The 15,965-nt window shown below is 42.9% G+C and overlaps 2 pseudogenes; one reads left to right on the forward strand and one right to left on the reverse strand.

The window, feature by feature from the left end:
- LOC116668104 overlaps window positions 1-8,487 on the forward strand; it is an 86,934-nt pseudogene extending 78,447 nt beyond the window's left edge.
- The window catches only part of LOC116668139, a 102,345-nt pseudogene that overhangs the window by 53,504 nt on the left and 32,876 nt on the right, over window positions 1-15,965 (reverse strand).

Here is a 15,965-nt window from a genome sequence, read left to right on the forward strand (position 1 = left end):
CAGAGTTTAAGTTCACAGAGGAAATTTAGAATCCAGTATTAGACCAAATGATTTCAGGAAACTTCATGCCATGAAAAAGTGAGGCTCACACATTTATGTTCCACATGAACTGCTTCTCCTTTTCTGAGCAAAATAGCTCATCAATTCAGAAATTGGTAAACACAAGAACTAATCTTTGAAATACTCTTCTCCCTGTACATTGCACTTCCCCATATAGCCACGCCCCTCATACACAGGCTGTTTGTACACTGAAAATTTCATAAACAGCATAGCCATATTCTTCCAGGAAGACTGTCCAATGCCTCGTTTCATCTCTCTCATAACAACACACTTCATTCTAGACCTTGCCCGACACATGATATAATAAATTAATTTCTCAACTTACATTTAACAGAGAGGATAATGGTGGCACCCAAAAGCAATATGCATTTGGTGTATTTAATCATTTATTCATCCTTTCAATAAACATTTATTGAACTGCTGTCATATGCCCAGAGATGCTCTGTATAATACTGTCACGTCCAATATAAAAGAATGCAGAGGACTGCTGATGTCTAAGCTTCACGTAAGCTAGTCTCACCATGAGAGGGTGTACACTGAAGCCATTTCCAAATATATTTACACCATGTGTATTTTTTGACTCTGATCTTATAAAGCTGTTCATTTACTGTCCTGAGTATTATCTGCTCTCCACATGTGATCTTCCCAGCAAGGTCATATATATCCTGACCATGATGTTACTTAACCGCCCACATTTCCTGTCTGTCTTAGGGTCTGTCATGTCAGAAATACATTTCTGACAAGTTTTGTATTAATGTATCTTTGTAGAAAAGTCTAATAACGAGTTGAACTGCTGCACATCATGCAAGAACTGAGGAAAATAATCATAAGATTTTTCATTTGGAACAGATCCTCTCCTTCTTGTTCAGAAGCACTTCCTACACTCTTAGCTCTGTACCAAAAACAAGACAAAAGAAAATTAAAAACAGGGAGGGAGGTTTCCATGCCCAGGTAGAGAAGCATAAGTTCAATTTGCATGATTCAATAAAAGGAGATTTACAGGCAGGGGAGCCACAGGGATGCAAAGCTCCCTGGAAAGGAAAGTCCTCACCCCCTGACCTGAAGTCTGTTTCTTCAGTGTTTATTCTTTCTCCACTTCTGCAGGCAAGGATCCCCAAGTCCAACATTCCAACATGCCCAGAGAGAAGATCAGGAGTTTCTTTCCAAAACGGAAGTGCTTTGTCTTTGACCGGCCTGTCACCTCCAGAAAACTATTAGTCCATATGGAGAGTGCCAGATGACCAACTGGATGAGAGTTTTCAGATGCAGTGCAAAGATTTCTGTTCCTATATCTTCACCCATGCAAAATCCAAGACACTAGGAGAGGGGGTCACGGTCACTGGGGGAGGTGAGTCTTTCATTGCGGCCTCTCCCTCTGTGGGTCAGGGTGTGTGATTGGAGCTGTGAGCGCACTCTGGGTTGTCAGCATTGTGTTTCCGTCTGTATGTAATGTGGGAAAGTAGATGTTCATGCCACACAGTGAAATGCATGTTTCTTCACTAAAATTTTCCTGTATCAATGTTGTTGAAGCCTGTCAACCCTCATAATACTATTACACTAACAGTATAAGGACAGGCACCTGTTAAGTTAGGAAAAATGCACATTGATGAGACGTCCTGATGGGATAAGTGTTGGAAGTGAAGATACACAAGATGTTCTGTGAGTTTGCATGAATGAGGAAACAAATACCAGGTCATGAACCATGTAGACTCACTGAGTGAGAGACAAATGCATACTCAGTCTCACGTCCCATGCTGGCTTCATGCATTTGGCCCCCTGGGCAGTCACAACGGGCCCTTTTTCTGAGATGGGCCCTTCTTGGTTTAGTATTTCTGCAAACTGTCTTGAAAATCTTGATGACAGTTTTACATGGGGGACCACACTTTGAATACAAATAGTTGCCCACAAAGTGTGTACCTTACTTATGTGTGTAATTAGTTCTGTTTATTCTACTACAACTGGGAAAGGATGTTCTTGGAGACCCTTGAATATTTTGTTCGAGGTCTTTCACCTATATTATAATGTGATGCATTTGAGAATCATAAGATGGAGTGAGTAGGAGACACAGTGATGTTATTATAAGAAGAGGATTCATGGAGAAAGAGAAGGAGGAGACAAGGCTGAAGACAAGATGAAGATGAGAAGAAAGTGAAAGAAAAATAAATTCAGTCAAAGCCTAGTGATTTTAGAATGCAGATCTCTAAAGCTAAAAAAAACACAAACAAACAAACCTGTAAGAACTGTCTCTGCTGCCCTAAATATCCTGTGTCCATCAGGGCTGGGGACGCTGGCGGTGGCCTATGTGGACACCATCAACAGTGGGGCAGTTCCTTGTTTGGAGAACGCAGTGATGACTCTGGCGGAGCGTGAGAACTCAGCTGCTGTGGAGAAGGCATCCGCACACTACAGCGAGCAGATGGCCCAGCGCGTGACCCTCCCCACGGACCGCTGCAGGGGCTGGCTGGAGGTGCACGCAGCCTGCGAGAGGGAAGCCATCGCAGTCTTCATGGGCACTCCTTCAAGGATGACAAGCGGGGAGTTCCAGAATAAACTTGTGGTAACGGTATCTTAGAAGATCTCCTTCTTCTGGAATGATCCCAGACTCCCTCTTTTGTCCCCATGGCTCGTGTGCTATTCATCATAAAATGAGTTTTGATTCTTCTGACTGACAAGCCTCTGTGGGCTACAGTTCATCCTTTTTGTAAAAGATGGGCTTTTATTTCAGACTGTGAAACATGAATTACCCTCTGCTTAGCAGTGTAAACCAACACACATTTATTGGCTTCCGTTCCTTCAGGTCAACTCCCAGCCCAGGGCACTTGGGTGGTCTTCTCAGTGCACTGTGGCTGGAGATGAGTGATTGGTCCTCACATGGAGGCTCTGTGGAACAGCCCTCCGTCTTTGATGCAGCCATGGTGCATTGCATCCGTGTCTTTTTTCTGATCTCTCTGACTTCCTCTTCTGCTACCAACAAGGGAAAACACCTTTGAAAGGGCCTGTGATTAGGTAATGTCCACTCGGGTAATCTCCATTTCATAGAGTCAGCCTGTGCCGTGTAACATAATTTAAACACGGGATGAGTGTTCATTGTATTCACAAGTCTCGGGACTCTGCAGAGTGTGGACACCAGTGGGGACAATACTTGGAGATCACAATTCTCCTTGCCATAGTCACCTTTACGGAAAGTTTGACTTTTGACCATCCTACAAGTTACAATTATCTTAGTTCACATAGAGCAAAGCCAGCTCAATTGTAATTTATCACTATCTGCAAAAAAAGCCTGTTCCTATATTTTCACACACACAAATCCTCAGTGAAAAAATAATCCATGAAGAGTTCAGAACTCTGGTTAGTGTGTGGTTAATTCATTAATAGGCAAGTGACTTGCTAGTATATATTTTAATCCATAGCTCCCAAGTTTGCAGAAGAAACTCTACTTCAACTCATAAACAAAATTTCATTTGTGTTGTGGGTGAATGGCTGGCTGTTAGTCCTACTACTGTTAAGGGAATCATGGACATCACACCTGCCAAACCCATCATTTCACAGGTTGTGAGTCTGATCCCACAGGGGTTCAGAGACTTCCCACAAGCCACACAGAGAGCTGGTCAGAACTGGGGATAGAACTAGTCTCCTGACTCCATGTTTATTACTCTACATCTCCTGCACCCTGATGCTGTCAGACTGCTTCTTCCAAAGGACCACGGTTGGTCTTTCTCTCTAATAGCTTCTTTCTATTGGATTTCCCCACATTTCCCTGGCAGGTCAACATCAAAAAAAAGAAGGAAGAATTCTTGGTGCAGAATGAAGAGGTCTCTGTCAAATACTGTCAGGCTGAGCTTCAGAAGCTTTCAGAGCTCTTGATGGAAGGTTTTAAGAAAGGAACTTTCTTTGCTCCTGGAGGACACAAGCTCTACTTAGAAACAATGGACAAGCTGGAACAGGGCTATATGCTGGTGCCCGGGAAAGGGGTCAAGGTGAGGAGTAACGGGGTGGGAAAAGAACAGCAGATTGGAGTCAGAGGTTCTGTTCTGATTCATGTGGTTTCCATGTCCTGCCTTGTGCAGAGGCCACTATCTGGTGCTTTGGACCAGGTCACCAGGAGGCTGACTGTGGAGCCCTGGGGGCCTTTAGTGTAGGTTTGCTGGTGAGGGAAGTAAGACTCCAGAAGACCCTGGGATGTTGGCCACCCACTGGTGGGGGAGGCCAGGTCCCAGGGCTAGTGCCAGCCCAACCCAGAGGGCAAAGCCAGGTCCCAGATGTGGCTGCAGGACCCAATGGTCCCAGAGCATGCGTTGGGCCACTGTTGGTTAGATCCCGTTCCTGACACATTTTGTTGCTGAGTCTGGGTTGTCCTGAAGCTTGTGTTGCCCTGCTCGTTGGGCAGAGCCTGAGCCTAGGTGTTCTGGCAGAATCGGGCCTGCTGGTGGGGGGCTGGGTCTGCAGGGTAAAGGACTGAGGCTTTGTTGTGGCTGGTGTCTTCCCACTAATGGGTGGAGCTGGGCCCATGGTCTCTGGCTGGAGGGCAGTGCCCTGGGTGCTTCAGGTGAAGTCCTGTACGCTGGTGTGAGGGGCTTGGTCAGGATCCCGTGTGGAGGTGGCTCTGGGCTCAGGAGGTCCTAAGGTAGCCTGTCTGCTGATGAGTGGGGCTGTGTCCATGCTGAGCTAGGTGCTTGCCCTCAGGCATCCCAGCACTGTCACCTGCAGACCATTGGGTCAGGGTGGTGCTGGATCTTGGGGCTAAAATGCTGGAGAGAAAATTCCAAAATGGTGATTGCCAGCAAGATGTCCACAAGGTAGAAGGAGCTCCCCAAAGGGGGCCACCAGTGTCCCTGCCCCTGGGTGGAGCTGCAGGTGCCCTATGCCTCTCTGGGACACTCTCCAGAATCTGAAAGTAGATCGGATCCTGGCTCCCCAAATTACCGCTTTCTGCCCTGGGTCCTGGGTCCTAGGCCCTGGGTCCCAGTCCCTGGGTCCCGGATCCCTGGTCCAGGCCCGTTTGAGGTTTCTGTGTGTGCCCTTTAAGGGTAGAGTCTTGGGGAAGGATACAGCTCAAGGGGAAGAGGACAGAGCTCAAGCGGTGGAGCACATGCTTAGCCTTCACAAGTTCCTGAGTTCGATCCCCAGTACCTCCTTGAAAGCTAAATAAATAAGTAAACCCAGTGACACCCCTCAAAAATAAATAAATAAGTGAAGCATTTTAAAAAACCTGTTACCAATCAAAACAAAAGCAATATAGAGGCAAACAAAAGAGAGCAGTCCTTATTTCCATCATCCTTCTGGGATTCCTGGAAGAGAGCAACACTGGCCGTCCCTCTGTGATTCTCCTTGGGCTAGACCTCTTATTGGGGATCCCAGTTGAGGTTTAGACCCCTCGCTCCTCTGGGAGAAAGTCTGCAGGTCTCATTATTCTCCCAGTTGTGAATAATCCATCCGGGGGAAGGGATTTGTCTACATTGAAGCTCCACACCTCTTACCTACATCCTTATGGTTCCTTCTTTGTGCTTTCAGTTGTACGAGATATTTTCTGATAGGTTCTGGTCTTTTTCGTGGATGGTTGTTTTGCAAATAGTTGTGTTTTGGTTGACCTGTGAGAGGAGGTGATCTCAGGTTCTTTCTGCTTTGCTGAGTTGCCTAGACAATCAATGTAGGAATCAGAACAATGATGTTGGTACCACTGTCATCCTCATTATCAAATTGAGAAAATGATGCATGAAAATGTAATCTGCCTGCGATCACATCGCCCTCAAGTGGTAGAGCTGGTGGGGCAGCTGCATGTACTCAGCAGCTGTTCAGAGCTCAGAATAAGGCTTAGGAAAGCTTCCTGGAATAGGAGACAGAATGTACAAGTTGAAGTTAAAAAAATGGAATTATAATAAAGAAAGATTAGATGAGCATTATTCAGAAGGGAAACGATGGGCAGGTGCTGCGGTTGCAGGCAATGGAGGATGGTTGTTTGTAGAGCTGCACATGATCCTGACATCTGTGACACTGTGGGATCCTTTGAAATATGAAGATTTCACGGGGTCTGATCTGTAGTTTTACTGAAATAAAATTTCCCCTGTAATAGACTAGATCTTGGCTGCCTGACAAATCCTTGCTTCTTGCTGCTTCCTCAGGCAAATGAGGTCCTTCACAGCTTCCTGCAGTCCCAAGCAGAAATGGAGGAAGCCATCCTGAAAGCAGACAAATCCCTCACTGATTGGGAGAATGCCATGGCAGGTACGGGGCAGGGATGAGCCCACAGATGGGAAGGTGTTTCCTGTGATGCTCTTTGGTGTGACAGCAAACACATCCTAACACCAGGGACTTCTTTTCCTTCTGTGGGAGCTCTCTGATATGACTGAAGGCAACTCCGGGAGGTTGGGTTGCATGTAGGTCTGATCAGTGCCTTTCCATCCCATGCTGAAGCGTGTCTTCCTGATGTGGATAGAAGGCGTGTTCAGATTCCCTCCTGCCATTTTAAAGTCACTTTAGTGGCTGAGCTCAGGAGGGTACAGTTCTGCATAACTGATATTTCTTCCCTCTTGAAAATTGCTATGAAACAGTTGAACGTGCCCAGAAGGAGGCCGCTGAGAGGGAACAAGAATTGCTAAAGGAGAAACTGAATGAGCAACAGCAAAAACTGGAGATGCAGGAGCGAAGCATGAAGGAGAATCTAGCTCAGCTGGAAGAGAAGATGGATAGGGAGAGAGAAGACCTTCTGAGACAGCAGGACCGTTTGCTGGAGCACATGCTGAAGGTAGGCCTTGAGGGGCCTGGGTGGCACCTGATGGATGACACCCCAGCTCCTTGGGAAGAAAGGAGCATAAATTCTACCTAAAGTCAAATCCCAGAGGGAAATCCATTGTAACATCTAAGAGATGTGGGAAAAGGAGGAGGCTTATGTCTGTAAGACTCAGCACTTCCTGTAGTCTTAGGGTTCACAGGGTCCAAATTAAATTACCTGGGATCCTAGGCTGCTATTTGTGGTGACTATAGGATCTCACTTGCCCCCAAGTGAACAGGACTTCGGTCCTTTAGTTCTTAGGGCTTTTAGTACAACCATCAGAGGCGTGAAATAGACCTGCCCCTGAAAGTACCAGATTGTGCCTTGTAGAAAGTACTGGAGGCTGAAAGCTCTAAAATTTGCAACCTTTGGTTCCAGATCCACCTGACTCATGTTATACACCTTGAGTCAATGCATTCTTTGTCCCAAACTGGACTTCGGTGGCCAGTGTTCCAAAGAGAGTTAGCAGTTGCCATTATCTGTGACATATGTGTGGTCATCTTACCTCAGGGCAATAGGAAGTAACTGCAATTCACCTACATTCCCTCCCGAAGTGCATTCTTAGGCCTGGAGCACATGAGTGAGACAGTTCTCAGGCCTGACATGGGCCCATCTCTCCCACCCAGTGACATGGTGTTGAGGGATCGTGGGAAGCTGTAAACCCTGCCCAGGTCCAAATGTTTGCAAATATTGGCCAAACATCAGAAAATATCTCAGGGACAGCAAAACAGACACACGTGCTTAGCCGACACAGCTGTTAGACACACAACGCTGATGCCTGGTGTTTTCAAATGGGTGTTTTCTCTCCTTTTCACAGATGCAAAGAGAACTACTTAGAGATGGATTTAAAAAGAAAGCTAAGGCATTAACTACTCAAATAAATAAACTAAAAGAAAACATTCAAAGAACCAGAAACAAGTCAATAGTGGCCCATGTTGCGGCGAGCTCTACATTACTTACCTTGTTCCTGGTCATTAAAATGTAGCTGGTTTGGGGCTGAAAATGCTAAGTGAGACTTCTAAAAGGCCTTAGAATTCCTCTTAAGTATATTTTTGGAAGATTTCTTATGTTTGAATAGAGTAACAGTTTAGCTCATTTAAAATATATGTGTCATGGTACTTTCGTTCAAGGAAAATTTAAAAATAAAAAATGATTACCAAAGAGATACTGAAGTTATTACCAGGGCTTGATGTCAAAAAGAACAAAAAATGGATTGAATTAGTTAATTTGAAGAGATGTAAAAGAAGCTGGAAGACAATGATGAGTTATAGAAAACCTTTAAGAAAAGCAAAACAACAAACAGTAAGAGGACGTACATTCGCCGTCGGTGATACCAGCACAGAGGTCACCTCTTTAAACTATAACAAGCCCTTATGACTCAGTGAGGAGAGAGCAACAAACACATTTTTTAAAATCAGCAAAAATATGTGAAGAGAATAAAGTATTTAATTTCACTGACTCTCTGTGCAGAAGAGATGAAAAAGATTATACTGTACAGCACAGGTAAACAGATACATGACCTTGTGGTACCTCACAGCGAAAACAAATGTAACCATGAATATATGTATGCCGTGTATAACTGAGAAATTGTGCTCTAAACTGGAATTTGACACAAAATGCAAAATGATTATAACTCAATAAAAAGAATGTTAAAAAAACCCTTCACTCACTCTAAAATATGCACAAAGTAAAATTACCGAGTACGTGTGTCAGCTCTCAGATGGGCCAGAAATTCGTGGTTTGCCATGACACTGGCGGGCAAGGGTTCCAGGAATCCAGTGGTGTTTGATCTCCACCAGGGAGAATGCCAACAGTGCCAATGTACATCCAAATTTTAAATTCAAATACTGTTGTTCCAGCAAGACAGCATTTGGGAATTCATTTTATAGATTTTTTGACCCAAATTGAAAATGGCATATGTAGTAGTCTGTTTGTTGCAAGACTGTTGAAATTCCACAAGACTAGAAACAACTTTCAAGTGTTGTCACATACTGGGGAGGTCAGTCCCCAGACACATGTACAAAGGACTACTCTGCACTCACTGAAATGAAAGAGGAGCTTGATTTGTGCTAACATGGGGAATATCCAAGGTGTATCTTTCATAAGTAGAGAAAATAAATATGCAGGAAGCGTGTGTAATTGTAGTACTGACTTTGTAAAAAAATAAATATATGCACATGTTATCATGAATCTCCAGAAAATATAAGAGAACCTGGTACCCATGAGCTGAAGTCTCCTGGGTTGTTGGCTAATGTGGTCCCTAAACACCAACCCCAAATTCATAAAGATGATGATTTCAAAAGGAAATTACACTTCAAAGTCAACTGAATATTTTAGGAATTCTTCCTAGTTGTCTAGGGCTTAAGACCCCTGTGGTTAGAATCAAATGCTTGTAATTCCACAACTGCACATAAATCTGACTCTGGGAGTTGGCTCACAGAACACAGACATCACTAAGCACCCCAGCTTCCTCACTCACTACCCATTATGTGTTAGTATCTGTTCCTCCCGCCAGTCTCCTGTTTGCTGATGTCTTGAGCCTGGATGAGGCGTCCCCCTCTGTGCTGCCTATTGCCCCAGGTTGCCCTCATACTATATGACTTGTTATATAACTTTGAACTTGAAATGGCCTATTTATACTTGCCTCCCCTGCCATGTCAGGAACTCATCTACGGGACGGTCTTCCACACTGTGTACTTACCTCCCACCACAAAGCTCACCACATGAACACTGGGGTTTCCCTCAATACAAGTAAAGAAACACATAAGCTGCCACCCAGAAGGGCCCCCAATTCCCATTTCCTTATCATGTTTACTGCTGCCCAGGGGTCTCAAACTAAGGGACACAGTTTTAGGAACTAGTGCTCAAGGGAAGTAAGTGCATGCATACCCACCTACACCCGCCGCCGTCCTCTCTATGGGATAGGCCACTCCGTGTTCTCTGGGTTCCTCAAGATTTCCTCCCATGAAACTTACCCAGCAAGGAAGCAACCTCCATCTGTGACTCACAGAACAAGGATATGAATTAAAAGAGTGAAGAAAGAGCCCATCACTTGCAAACCTTTCATGTCCACCTTCATTCCTCAATCTGGTCAAGGAGCGTCTCTTAAGATAAAAGTCTGCTTTTGACATGAGGATTGATTTCTCACTGAACATGATGCCCGCAGGCTGACAGACTGTGGAATCTACAGTCATAGCTCTGCTTTCCTGATGGCTGTGAGCTGATGCTGAGTTGCCATTTCCCTGACCAAAGCCACTGGAATAAGTCCCACCACTGGTCCAGCCCCCAGAGACCCTAGGGTATCAGCAGAGGAAGGCCCTGAGCACACTGAAGGTCTGGGTGATCTGGTAAAGGGGGTGAGGGGGCATGGTGAGGGCTGCCTCATCAAGTCCCCCAGGGCACGTGGCAATTATACAAACAGGAAACTGGAAAAAGGAGTTGGTGACAGGAAGTGACCATGGTGTAGAGAAAGGAAGGGAGTGGGAGTGAGGGAAAGGACAATTAAAGCAGAGGAAGAGGAATCTTCACCAACTCTGATGTTCACTTACAAGTTGTCATTTCTGGAATAAAGTTATATACATTTCAAGATAAGGGCCCAAGTGAAAGGCCTCTCCCATACTTGAAAATTAATACATAATTGTTAAATTACTGGAGGAATCCAAGTTCTGTGCATGTAATTTCTCACCCATTCTGCAGGAAGGCTGTATTACAACCATTCTTTTGCACATGCTTTGGTGCAGGAACAAGCGAGCTGCTCTAGACAGTTCTGTGTTCCTTCTCCCTTTCCCTCAGATCTGTGTGTGTAGTCCTCCTCACGAGTGCTCCCTCACCTGTGAGCTGGGTGGTAAGTAGTCCTCACAGATGTGTTTATGAAGGAAGGTCTTCAGTGTTGCAGATGGTTGCAGGAACTCATTACAAATGCAAAGAAAATTAGAGGACACTTCTCTTCAAGAATACAGGGGAAGAGCTGAAGGAAGCGAGACATGAGACAGTTTCAGGTGGTGTCCCTTGGCCTCCTCAGGCTTAGGTTAATTCTGCTAGTGTGTCTATGCTGAGGGAGCCACGGGCAAGAACACAAACAGCCAGTCTGCACCCTGGGGGGAGTCCTTCTCTGTGAAGCAACGGCCCAGTCCATGGTGAATGCCGTGGGCAGCTGGCATGTCCTCTGGGACTGAAGACCTGACAGGGTGTGTTTCCTCACTGAAGCCGGGAGGAGCAGGGCACCAGGAGCAATCCCAGGAGCTTCACAGCTGGCAGGAGCCCCGGGGTGCCTGACCTTATATCCTACTCAGGTTAGGGCATTGGAACCTGTCCAATTCTCCTAACTCATCACGTGCTTTAAGCCCTGCCAACTACATTACTGCCCAAGACTCTCATGCCAGTTAACAAACTCTATGTTGTTAATTCAAAACAAAATGCTTCCTGTACAAAATCACTTTAACTTATGTTATTTTATTCAAGATTTCATCCATTCACAATCTATTAACTACCCTATGGGTATAAATTAGAGTCAACATATGGACACACACAACGCAGTTATTTCTGAAATAGTTCATGTTAATTACAAATGGACAAACAAGTCTTCCCAATTCCAAACTGCTGTTGTCCCGGATCTTTGTGTCCTGCTTTCTCACTACAATCAAACCCCTTTATTTCACCCTGCAACTTCATCAGCTGCCTCTGGCTTCTGTCCAAGTCAAGGGGATAAGAGAAATCCCTCATCATGGCCACATTATGTAGACAGCCTACATGATTTAGAGAATGTATCTGTGTACACTGGCCATATTTATGGCAGAATTTGGATAATGTTATTCATTAGCAAATACTCACCTAAAAAAATAAATGAAAAATAGATTTCAATACCCAATACATAGCAGAAAATTTTTGTTAAAATGAATGATTGATATTTTTCAAACAAACAGTACTTTCTTGCTGTGTGTATATTCTTGTATAATTATAACATAATTCAAAGTCATTAGCCATTATTTTATGGGCTGCAAATTCTGTCAGTTAGAATTACAGCTCACTGTCAGTGCTTATATGTGTGGCCAAAGGCGACAGTACCTCAATTAGCCAATCATTCTCCTACTTTGTGTTTACTTTTCTCACATAAGGATCACATTTGTTGGCTTCAAATTGGCTCTGATGTCAAATCTTGTGCAGAACCATGTAAATAAAATAAATGAAAGGAATAATACATTAATATGACACATTCTGAAAAAAATGAAAATGAATACATGGATGTATATGCATGACTGGGACCTTGTGCTGTTTACTAGAAATTGGAAGGTTGTAATTAACTGTAGCTCAATTAAAAAATAAATTAATTTTTAAAAGTATGATGCACTCAAAGCATAAATGAAGGAGTGGGGATGGATGGTGCAAAGAGTGCTATTGGTCTGACACAAGTAGGATTAAGCAGATTTATTTTTCACCTTCTCTACATCCCCCAGGCCTTCTGTGTCAAGCAGAGCTGGAGTGTGGTCTGGCTTCTTGGGGTGAGGCACACAACACACCCAGATGCCCTTCCTGTGAGACTGCACCGTGCAGCCCAGAGAGGGGGTGTGGAGAAAAGAGGGAGTGGAGATTTAGTAGCAGACAGTTCAGGAAATTGAGTAAGACTAACAAAACCTGAGTTAAAAGAGATAAATGAAACCATAATGAGTATTGGTCTTAATTACAACTATATAAAGAGAGAAATTAGAATGTCCAGTACAAACTGAAAGGTTAAGTTTTACTTTAAAGATAAGTGTTAGCTTGAATTACTTTTTATTATTATTATTATTATTATTACTACTTTACTCCTTCCAGAAAAGTATATTTATACTTTAAGGAGGAGGTTAAGGCAAAGTAGGAATTGAGAGTTGAGTCTTATCCTCCAGAACAGAGAAAATGTCAGTAGCCCATCACTGGATTGAAAGTGAGATTTCAATGTTCCTCCACATCCCTAACTTCCTCTCCTCACATCACCGTCCTGAATGCTGGGAGTCTCGGTGGACAGAAGGTACTCAGGGAGGCTTTGCTGGTGCCTTCACTCTCCCTTGCTGTCACCAGCCAGCCTGTTCACCAGGTAGGACTGCCCTGTGCGGTAGGGGCCCACCCAGGCTATCAGCACCACTGGCTGTGGAACGGCAGGCAGGATGGCCAGAGCTTTCAGATCAGCCAACAGTCACCCATTAGTGGATGAAAAGAAGCCAGGCTTCCCCTTTTCTATGATCAGGACCCACTTCCTCTTACAACAATGGCCCACAGAGCCTGCTGGCAAGCAAAATAGTCTGTCCAATTTTATACCATGAGGCATAACATTTTACAAAATGGGAATCAATCAGTGACTGACTCAGAAAAAGTGTCTCCACAAAGATTTTATAAGCTCCCAAATTGCAATAGCTTGTTACCTCTTCTTGCTGCTTGCAATAAAAAGAAAAGTTCCATTGAATCAATTCAAATAATGCTCTTTATTTCATGTTTGGGGCCAGTGTGAACTGTGAGGATGTCAAAACTTCATAGAATATTTTCCTAGGTCCAGTTGCCTGGAATATTAGATTCATTCACAATGGACCTGGTTGCTCTTGTTTCATAGGTGAGGGCTGTAGGTTCCCTGATGGAATGATCATGGCTTATGCTAACCCAGGTGCTGACAAGCAGCACCCAGTAAATAAAAACAATAATGCGAACATCTTCCAGTTTCTGCACACTTGAATCAGACCCAGTGACAACTTCTTTACATGGATTATTTTCTCTTAGTCTTACAGATACTTTTACCACAATATTAGAGAGATTCAATAACTTGTTACATTCACAAGGTCCTAAATAAAATTTGAATCCAAAAAGTGTTACTCCAGAACCCATGCCATCAACCACCTCACTTACTAGCTGTGTGTTTGCTGCGTGAATAATAATGACAATAATATTTCTTATTTTTAATTGTTTCTAGGCCGGAACCTTTATGTATGTAAGTTAATATTCATAATAACTCTGTATACTATGGAGTTATTTTTATCCACATTGTCCAAGGAAGGAAACGAGTCACAGGTAAATATATGTCAACTAAATATTTTTTGTATCCATTAAAGGATTACAGCCCTGCAGATGTTGAGCACAGAGTTCTATGAGTTTTCAATAAAATTTAATAGAATTCAATGATAGACTAGGATTTCTTTCATTAGTCTTCATTCCATTCTCTATCTCTGAGTTTCCGTGGATCCAGGGCTGTGACTGCACGACCACTACAGAGGTCCCAGTGCCTGACATATGGAGATCCACACTGGTGGCCTGTGGGCACAAAATCTCAGAGACAACAGAGCAGAGTGCTAACATTCCCATGGCTAAACCAGGGGCAAATATCATGTAGCATGATCAAGTCAGATTCATCCCAGGTCACAAGAATGTTTCAATATAAGCAAATCTATCACTGTGATACACCACATTCACAAAAGAAATGACAAAATCACATCATCATCTTAATAGATGCAGAAAAAACATTTGATAAAATTCAACACCCATTTATGATAAAACTCTTACCAAAGTGGTTATAGAGGGAATAGACTTCAACATAACAAACGCTATTCATGACAGACCCAGAGTCAGCATAACACTCAGTGGGGAAAAGTCTATTTTTAGTTCTTTGGGGAATCTCCATATTGTTTTCCATAGTGGCTACACCAGACTACATTCCCACTAACAGAGTAGGAGGGTGCTTTTCTCCACAGCTTCTTCAGCATTTATGGTTTGTGGACTTTGAATGATGGCCAATCTGACTGGTGTGAAGTGAGACCCCATTGTAGTTTTGATTTGAATTTCTTTAATAATTAGCAATACTGAGGTTTTTTTCATGAGCATAATTGATATGTGTAGTCTTCACTGGAGAATTACTTGTTGAGATCGTCTGCCCTTTTTTGGATTCAGTTGTTTGTTCTTTTCTTATCAAGTTGTATGAGCTGTTTATATATTCTAGAAATTAAGCCCTTGTCTGTCTCGTCTTTTGTAAATAGTTTCTCCCATTCCATAGGTTGTCTTTTGTTTGCTTATGGTTTCCTTTGCTGTGCAAAAGCTTATAAGTTTGATTAGGTCCCATTTGTTTGTGCTTTTATTTCTATTGCCTGGGTGGACCGCCCTAGGAGAATGTTGCTGAGATTTATGTCAGATGATGTTTGGTCTATGTGTTCTTCTAAGAGGTTTGTAATGTCTTGTCTTATGGTTAAGTCTTTAAGCCGTTTTGAGTTTACTTTGTGTATAGTATGAGGGAGTATTCTCCTTTTTAAAGGCTGAACAGTATTCCACTGTACACATCTACCATCTTTTCTTTACTCATTAATCTGTTGATGGCCATTCAGACGTTTCCACATCTTGTCACTGTGATTGTGAATACTGCTGCCATGAACGTGGGAGTCTGAAATTTCTTTGAGGTCCTATTTCATTTCTCTTGAGTAATTAGAAATGAAATTGCTGGCTCATATGTTAGCTCTACTTTTAATCTTCTGAAGATATTTCATAGTGTTTTTCATAGTGTTCCCACATTTTGTATTCCTATCAGCAGTGTGCTAGGTTTCTTTTTCTCCACACTTATCAACATCTGTCATCATTTGTTTTTGAATAATAGCTGTTCTAACAGGTCTGAGGTGCTATCTCATTGTGTTTTTGATGAATTTCCCTAATAATTAATGATGTGTATTTTTTCCTATACTTGTTGGCCATTTGTATATCTTTGGAGAACTCTGCTCAAGTGCTTAGCTCACTTTTCCATTGGGTTTCTAGGTTTTTTTTTCTTGGTTGTAAGAGTTTCTTATATTTGGGAGATTACCCCTCATTATGGTATATGCTGTGCAAATATATTCTACCAATCTATAAGTTGCCTTTTCACTCAGCTGATCATCTCCTTTACTGTACAGAAACTTTTTACTTTTATTAAATTCAAATTATTTTTGTTTTTGTTTTTGTTTTGCCTGTGATTTTGGTGTCCTATCTTTGAAATCTTGCCAAGGCCAATGTTGTGAAATTCTTCTCTATGTTTTGCATTAGAAGTTGAGCGATTACATGTCTTACATTTAAATTTTTAATTCATATAGAGTTGATTTTTGTTTGTGGTGTAAGAAAATGGTCCAAATTCATTCTTTTATGTGAATATCTATTATCTTGA

The sequence above is a fragment of the Camelus ferus genome, chromosome 13 (assembly GCF_009834535.1).
Source record: "Camelus ferus isolate YT-003-E chromosome 13, BCGSAC_Cfer_1.0, whole genome shotgun sequence".
Classification (NCBI taxonomy): domain Eukaryota; kingdom Metazoa; phylum Chordata; class Mammalia; order Artiodactyla; family Camelidae; genus Camelus; species Camelus ferus.